We start from the raw sequence: 6,716 nt of genomic DNA, 5'->3' as shown, positions 1-6,716 counted from the left end.
GGACTTTCCATTGACTTCAATTCATTTCTACACCCTAACTACAGCCTAACCCTGACCCCCACCCTAACCCTAACCATTACCAGTACATACCTAACCCTAAACCAAACCTAAACTCAATTGACACCTTAGTCCTAAACCTAAGGCCTAACCCAAAAACATAATTTGTCCTTGTGGGGACCAGGCTTTGCTCCCCACAAGGAGCAGTTGGTCCTCACATAGTAGTATATGTTAGGAAAATTGTCCCCACAATGTATCAAATACATGGCCACACACACACACACACACACACATTCACACACCACACTGCCTCCCACTATCTCTTCAGTTCTTATGTTGGCCATCTAGCGGGCCTTCTGGTACTATTTAGAAAGCTCTGTACCATTAGTTTTAGCATTATCATGTTTTAGCTTATTTTTTAGTTTAGTTTAGTTTATCTTAGCTCATACTTAAGATATTGTTAGACTCCTAATTGTTGTTTAATTTAGCTACTATTTTGACTGTCTTAGCTCATGTTTAGATATGTTTAGTTTATCTGATTATGATTTAATTTAGATTATTTTAGCTACTATTTTGACTGTCTCAGCTCATGCTTAGATATGTCTGGTTTCGTGATTTTATTTAGATTATCCTATATTTCATTTAGATTATCCTTGATTTGTTTAGATTATACATGGTTGTTGTGTTTTTCTTTTTTTGTGTTTTATTATGTATTTGCTGTATTGGATTCTGTTTTTGTTTCTGTTGTAAAGCACTTTGGATCGCCTTGTTGCTGAAAAGTGCTATATAAATAAATCTCACTTCATTTCGCTTCACTTTACTGTGTTTTTGTTGTCCGAAAAGATGTTACGTCTTACACTGCTGTGTCCACCAACTCGCCGAAAAAATAACCGCCGTCTGCTTGTTTGGCGCATGCGCATTTAAAGTACGTCGCTAAAGACACGCCCAGGGCTCTCAAGTCTCACGCATTGACCGTGAGACACGCTCACAGGCCACACTTTGTATCTCTCACGCTAAAAAAACACACACAGCCTTTTTGTCACTTTAATACTATATTTAGTGAGTTCTCAGATCGCTCTAGCAATTTTTTAAAAGACTAGCGACAAATCTAGTGACTTTGGCGGCTAAATGTGAGAAAGCACTCATTCTGCAGCGTACCGTAAGCCACGCCCACTTCCCCAAGCACTGACAGCTGTCAATCTCACAGGAGAGAGGAAACCCACTCCACTCTGTCCACAGTGGTGCAAAAAGTTATATGTGGCGCTACCGCGCACCCGCTTGAACACGCACGGCAGCGCAAATGTTTTCGTGTGAGTCGTGTTGTCATCTGATGACAGAGAGCTAAAGATGGAGAGGAAGAAAACTGAAGAGGCAGAGAAATAAAGATGTAGGCATGAAAGAAAGCTTTTCAAAGTGGTTGAAAGACAGCAGGAAGTTTTGTCTGAGCATCAAGAGAAGGCCTGGAAATGTTCAGGTTAGCTAAAGCTACTAATTACTAATAAATAACAAGTTACAACTTACTGATCAGTATTTACAATATAACAGCTGAGGGGATGGAGAGAAAGAATCAGGACAGACAGGAGAAGGAGACAGGTTGGACTAATGTTAGCTGGAAGTGTAGAAACAGCCACTTAATACCAAAGGATTTATTTTTAAATATTGTTCATATTAAAATTAACAAGATGTGTATTTTATTCAAAGCTAATTAATAATACTTGCTTGAGTATATGACTTAGAGGAGAAAAACACAAGTAAGGAATGAAGGAGACAGACATGAGGTCAGTGATCAGCTGCTGTAGAGGAGAGCAGAGATTACATCAGGTAGGACTAATTCAGCTAGTGAGGCCACAAAAACCTAGATGCCCACGAGGGTTTGACTTTCTGCTGACCACTTATTCCCTGTGTCCTTTTGGGGAAATTAGTGCAGGCAGACATGGCAAGACCAGCACCACAGAGGAGAAAGTGGACAAGAGGTGAAGATGATTATGATGATGAGGGAGAGGAACAGAGAGGTACAGAGGAGAGGATTGCGGCAAGACCTTACTCAGAAGATCTGACTCATTCAGGCTGGTTAAGAATGACCCACAGAGATGATCTGATGGGCCATACCCCATGTCGTGTATCATATGTTATAAGTCCATGAATAAAAACAAATTATTTACAAAAACAGGTTAAAAAAAAAAAAGGCCAGCACTCTAATGTGTCTGCATACCCCTCAGAAAGTAGTTAGTTGCACCCCTCCATGTCCACTTTGCAAATGAATTATTCATGTGCAAAGCTGCTGCTGATCCCATCCTGGATTACAAAGCGGTATGTAAATATAATGTAAATATAATTTTAAATGTATTGTTTTTTCACTGACTCTGTTGCGCTGGTATAAATCTCTCTGGTTCCAACAAGGTTTGCAGCTATAAAAGAGGAGGGTTGAATGTAGAGCTGGCAATTCCATGAAACAAAACCGTCTTTTGGTTCAATTTGATATTCTAACAAATTAATTTATGTAGTGTGGGATCAGGCAAAGCAATAAAGTTATGAAATTATTTCATAAAGTTATTTGTAGTTCAGAACATATTTTGAGTGTTTTTTACTCATTTTTTGTCTTGCCACTGTTGATATTCCTCTCTCCTACAGCCTGATCAATATCACCAAATATGAAAATTAGTTGATGACGTCATCAACTTCTAGCAGCTCAAAATCTCACTCCAAGCTCAGATCAAAACTTGAGAGTCCTGGACACGCCCTCGGCGTGGACACGCACTTTACGTAAAATGAAAACCGTGAAGACTTAATCACAAATGCACACCGTGAGAGTTGGTGAGTTTAACATAAAACTCTTCGCCAACACTGCAGAAATAACTGACACCAGTAGGTGACACTGTTCCAACACTGGAAGTGTATCTAATTACTAATGAACTCTGCAGTGTAAAAAAACAACTCTACATACTCAAATTCTGAAAAAACAACACTTTTGCATTTGATGTGCATGGGGCGCCTGTCACTCCATCATGTCTAAGGGGGTCCAAATGGAATCCTCTAACTCATCACTCCCTGAGAGCCTCCAGTTGCCACTCCCTGTGGGTCTCCACTCAACAGTCTTTGACGGTCTCAACTCACCAGTCTCAGAGGGCAGGGTTTCTGCAGATATCAGCCAATCAAAAGTAATGCTTTTAGATGCCAATTTGAAGCCACTATTTTGAATTTTTAATGCCATCGACAGTGGCAGCTGAACCAGAATACTGCTGCTTGAGTCCTCGCAAAGACCAAGAGAGTTGACCACATCAGTCCAGTTCTGAGGTGTTTATACTGGCTTTCTGTTGGAGAGAAAGAGAGAGAGAGAGAGAGAGAGAGAGAGAGAGAGAGAGAGAGAGAGAGAGAGAGAGAGAGAGAGAGAGAGAGAGAGAGAGAGAGAGAGAGAGAGAGAGAGAGAGAGAGAGAGAGAGAGAAAACCATGTTTTTTTGTTTGGTCCCACCTCTTCCCTCATGGGTCAGTACACCTGTTTTTTGTTTTGGCATGTCTGGAGCCACCCCTAGGGGTGTTGGTGGCGGGGTACTGTTAGGGTTAGTATTTTTTGTTTCACGTGAGTACAGTGACATGTTGATTGTTGGTGACTTGACACAATTAAGGGATTGTTGATCCTGGCCTGAAGATGTTCAGGACCAGGAAAAGGTTGATCCTTAGATCTGATTATCAGGGACCACAAGACATTGTAAATGGTGTCCACTTGGATACCAAGATAAACTGTACTAAGTGCTCACTAACACAGACTTACACAACTTTGTGAACAATATTTGAAAGAAAAAGTCATGGATCATTGAATTTAGCTCATGAAGAGTTGAAGCAAAAACAGAAGTGTTGCGTTTATATTTTTGTTCAGTATAGATTGTCACTGCCAGCAAAGACAGAATGTGGCAAATCAGGTATCACTAAGAACGGGTGCACAAGTGTTCTATTGTTCCAACGCAATGTGAGGACACAAATGCCTTTGGCAGCAATTATGTTAGTTGGCTTTAAATCTGGTGGAAAGCAAAAAAGGTTCTTCCACAATCTCAAGGTCAGGTTGACTCTGAACCAGAGTATTGTAAAGATCCTGTCTGATTACTGATTTGTCATCCCGGAGAGCCAGTACAACATCGCCCACTGGTAAACCTTGGAGTGTGAGTCCTTTCTGTATCTTCAGACAGAAACCTTCAGCAGATGCTGGTGGGCACAGAGAGCAAAGAAAAGTGTCACTTTCAGTTAGAAGTTGTTCTAATGGGTGTGTGTTACGACAGTCTTGAGGTGCAATGTTTGGATGGTTTTCACCTGTCTGGTCCTTAGACTCAAGTCAGTTTGTGTGGATCAAGCTCCTGAAGAAAAGAAGTTAGTAGGCGTTTGTGCACATGTACCCACATCTTCAGTTTCTGAAAACAGATCAAAGACACAAAACTGCTAAGAAAATCTTTTCCAGTAAGAAGAGGGATGGAGTCAAGGTCATAGACATAAACACTGGGTGAAAAAGATTCATCAGGCAAATGGTTGTATGTGAGGATTTGGGTTTTGCCTACCTCATGGGCGTTGCCTCTAACCTCCTCCTCAACAGGTGTTGCCGATTCCAGTGACGAGCAGTTCCGGTATTTATAAACCCTTGGCTGATTCCAGATCTTCGCTGGAGCATCTTGCTTCTTTGGTTAGAATCCCAGCTGCTAGATTCTAACGTCCATGCGCCACAGCTACGTTAATTTTAAGTCTTTTTGTACTTTGCTTCTCGCTTCAGGTTATTGGTTCTGAATCATGGCCTATTGGGACTTACCTTCTGCTGCTCGGACGACACACCTGTTTGGACTACGGACATCTTACCTATTGGACCACTACTGGACACTTCTGGACCTCGTTCACCCTCCAAAACCTGTAAGAAAGAACACTCTGTTACTCCTTGCACAAATCCAAAAGAATATCTACTAAGACCAAGATCAGTACCCAAGACTCACCTTGCTCCTCTCCTGTTTTCCAGATTCAAGAAATGCTTGTCACCTGTAAATAAAACAACTTACCTTTACTTTGTCTCCGCGTCTGGTTTTGGTTCCGCTCCTTAGGGCTAAACTCTGAATTATGTCACTGTATAGGTGTCACTGAATACAAGGTCATGTCAGCTGATGAGTATGGTCGTAACTCCAGCATACAAGATTGAAGTTTCAGTTCTGTCTTCACCTGGATCACAGTAAGATGCAAGTCCTCAAGCAGAGCAGTGGACATGAGTGGGACAACGATGGTAGAAGTGTGCTGTGCAGTAGCACGTCTTCAAGAGCCAGAGACAAGTAGAACTTCTGTGTGATGACTTTTTCAGTGAGGTACCTTGTCGGTACCACCCTGAGACTCCATTCTTGATGGATGGGCTTTGTGTTTGTCCTGTTGGCGGTATTACATGTAGGCTTTAAGGATGTAACCTCACAACTTGGAGCAGAAGGTTGGCTGTGCAACATGTTCTAGAGGTGACCTCCATAACTGGTTTGCTTTTGTTGTGGCGATTCAACTATAAAGTCATGCTAAGTCATAATCACAAGATCTCCATTTTGTCTTCTAATTTTTGTTTCTCAGTCTTCTCTGGTTGTGGAGTAAAACGTTGTTTAGCAGTTTCTAGGTGTTTGTGATAAGCAGTCGTTCAGCTAGTAGGATGGACAACTTGTCTTGTTCTCAGGTCCCTCTGTAAAATGTGGGTTACGATTTGTAGCATGCGTTTCTCAACGGGGGTGGTACCGCCTCCTGGGGGGCGTTGAGAGGATGACGAGGGGCGCTGGCAGCAATATTTTCAAAAAGGGGGCGTTGATATTCTTTTGGGGGGCGTTTGCTTAAAGGTAAAGCTTACATAAAAGATTCACAACAATATCAGTTTAAACTTTGAAGTACTTGCAAAAATATTGTGGCCTAAAACATTCAAACCGTTACAGAACTGCAGCTGTATCGATGGTGTTTCTTTTCGGCGCAGCTCCGTGCTGCCTTCAGGAGAATGGGACATCAGATTATCGTTTTTATAATTTGTTACACATGGCAGTTACTTTGTAAACTTTGAGAAAGGAACGCTCTCTTTAGTGATAGTACCCTTGGAAATATTTATTTCTCTTACATGGGTTAATTTCTCTGAAGGTTACACCGTGAGCGCATTGTTATCGCAGTGGTTAAACATTTACAAGAGCAATATTCTGTTTTCAGACTTTCCCTGAAAACATCCAGACGCACATAAATTTCTTTCTGGACAAGATGCTTTGTTGACATGACTGCGGAGCACAAACCCAAAAAATAAAAAAAATATTCTAAAATCAGAGACTTACGGCTTGACAAGTGGATCACAGCAGCTGCATCAGTCTGTGTAACACCGGATCGATGTCGGCTAACACTGCTGCTACTTCTCTCTGCAGCTTTATTTGTGTCGTTGTGAACTTTAAAGTCTTAACATAAGTCACAATCTTTTATTAGTCTATGAATAAAAGCAGGGCTCTCAAGTTTCACGCATTGGCCGTGAGACACGCATTTTGTGAAGCGCACACACTCACACGCCACTTTTTGTATTTCTCACGCTAAAAGAAATACACACGCACATGTCCTTTTTTTGAACCGGAACCAATGTGCAGCGCAATGTTTTCCGCGCGGGCTGGAGCACAATAGGGGCCAAGTTAGCGAGTTTTCAGATCCGTCTGGCCATTTTTCAAAGCGACTAGCGACAAATCTAGTGACTTTTTTCTGT

The 6,716-nt window shown here is 41.6% G+C and overlaps 2 long non-coding RNA genes across 2 annotated transcripts; one reads left to right on the top strand and one right to left on the bottom strand.

Annotated features, from left to right (window-relative positions):
- Positions 1-3,231: 3,231 nt before the first annotated feature.
- LOC119616855 lies at positions 3,232-4,752 on the bottom strand. The gene is made up of 3 exons (XR_005232913.1): positions 4,543-4,752; positions 4,301-4,398; positions 3,232-4,195 (listed from the first exon to the last, which is right to left on the bottom strand). It is a non-coding gene; the product is annotated as an uncharacterized LOC119616855 (long non-coding RNA).
- LOC112451142 lies at positions 4,601-5,033 on the top strand. Its single transcript, XR_005232911.1, has 3 exons — positions 4,601-4,664; positions 4,752-4,885; positions 4,989-5,033. It is a non-coding gene; the product is annotated as an uncharacterized LOC112451142 (long non-coding RNA).
- The last annotated feature ends 1,683 nt before the right edge of the window (positions 5,034-6,716 follow it).

Source organism: Kryptolebias marmoratus, linkage group LG2 (assembly GCF_001649575.2).
Source record: "Kryptolebias marmoratus isolate JLee-2015 linkage group LG2, ASM164957v2, whole genome shotgun sequence".
Lineage (NCBI taxonomy): Eukaryota > Metazoa > Chordata > Actinopteri > Cyprinodontiformes > Rivulidae > Kryptolebias > Kryptolebias marmoratus.
This window is presented reverse-complemented; position numbering and strand designations above follow the sequence as displayed.